The 1,376-nt window shown below is 38.8% G+C and overlaps 1 non-coding gene across 1 annotated transcript; it reads right to left on the bottom strand.

The window, feature by feature from the left end:
- Nucleotides 1–73: 73 nt before the first annotated feature.
- trnae-cuc lies at nt 74–145 on the bottom strand. The gene has a single exon. It is a non-coding gene; the product is annotated as a tRNA-Glu (tRNA).
- Nucleotides 146–1,376: the final 1,231 nt, after the last annotated feature.

The following is a 1,376-nucleotide window of genomic DNA, read 5'->3' as shown; positions in this document are numbered from 1 at the left end:
TTTGACAAATCAAAATCAAGTCCAGAAACTTATTCTTTCAAATATCACACCTGAGTCTGTCAAGCCCTGACTATTCCCTAACCGGGAATTGAACCCAGGCCATGGCGGTGAGAGCGCCGAATCCTAGCCACTAGACCATCAGGGAGGTACATTGATCAAATTTATCTTTGTAGAATTGAGTTTCCATTTCACTTACTGGAATGACTCATATTTTTATAGGCGAGGAATAGTTCCTGACTAGAGCTTCAGAAGGCAGGACATTACAGATTACACATCTGTCACATAGTCAGTTTGTAGTCTTAAATACCAAGTCTCTTGCTGTTCCTTGACTAGTTGGTCCCCTGCTTTGCATCGTTCCAGGTAAGTAGAAAGCAATCTGTTATGCACCTTTGCATTGCACTAACATTTGGACCTGTATCCAACATTAACATTACTTGACACTCACATACATTGGTTTTCAGGTAAAAAATGTTGGTCAGGGGTTTATTTACTGCTTGAAAAAAGGAAAACAATTGTTATTGAGATAAAAATGTTTATAGAAATGTTTATGACCCATCAATGATGACAAAAGGATACATCTGCTGTCGGGGGTTTGATTTAAAGGAAATGGTACTCTTTAAAAGTGTTGGGGTTCTAGCGTTAAACTAATGAGGAAGAATTTGACAAATCTAAATCAACCAAAACTAGTCCAGGAACTTACCCTTTCAAATGTTACATCTGTAACTGTCAAGTCTTGACCATTCACTGACCAGGAATTGAACCTGGGCCATGGAGGTGAGAGTGCTGAATCCCAGCCACTAGACCATCAGGGAGTCACATCCATCAAATTTATTTTTGTAGATGTGATTTTCCTTTGTGTATAATTTAGCATATTTCTCATCTTTTCTCTCATTTCCTCCTTTTTCCTCCTTTTTCCTCTTCCTTTTCCTCTTTTTCCTTCTTCCCTCACTCTTCCCCTTTTTCCTATTCGCCCCCCCCCCTTTTCAACTGTTGTTCCCCATCTTTGGCACAATTGATAACGCGTCTGACTACGCATCAGAAGATTCTAGGTTTGACTCCTGGCTAGCTCGCACTGTCTTTAGTGACTAAATCCCTTGTTCATCATTTCCGACTTCATCCCCCAGGACAAACTCTACAAAGAAAATGTACATCTATAAAGAACCAAATGATGAGTAATTATCGTTTCAACATGTGTTTAAATTCATCTAAGGCTCTAAGTTTCAGTCAACTACAGCAATAATCAAGCTCTTGCTGTTGTTTTTCTGTTTTTGCTTGCTAATCATCTTTCCTTTAAAAACAAAATGTGTCCCTGAAGGACAGAATCAGCAGTGCTAGATAAACCATCCATAAAATGTTTATCTGTTAGTCAACAATCA

Source organism: Etheostoma cragini, unplaced genomic scaffold (genome assembly GCF_013103735.1).
Source record: "Etheostoma cragini isolate CJK2018 unplaced genomic scaffold, CSU_Ecrag_1.0 ScbMSFa_3830, whole genome shotgun sequence".
Lineage (NCBI taxonomy): Eukaryota > Metazoa > Chordata > Actinopteri > Perciformes > Percidae > Etheostoma > Etheostoma cragini.
Note: the sequence above shows the minus strand (reverse complement) of the source record. Positions and strands in the feature narration are given on the sequence as shown.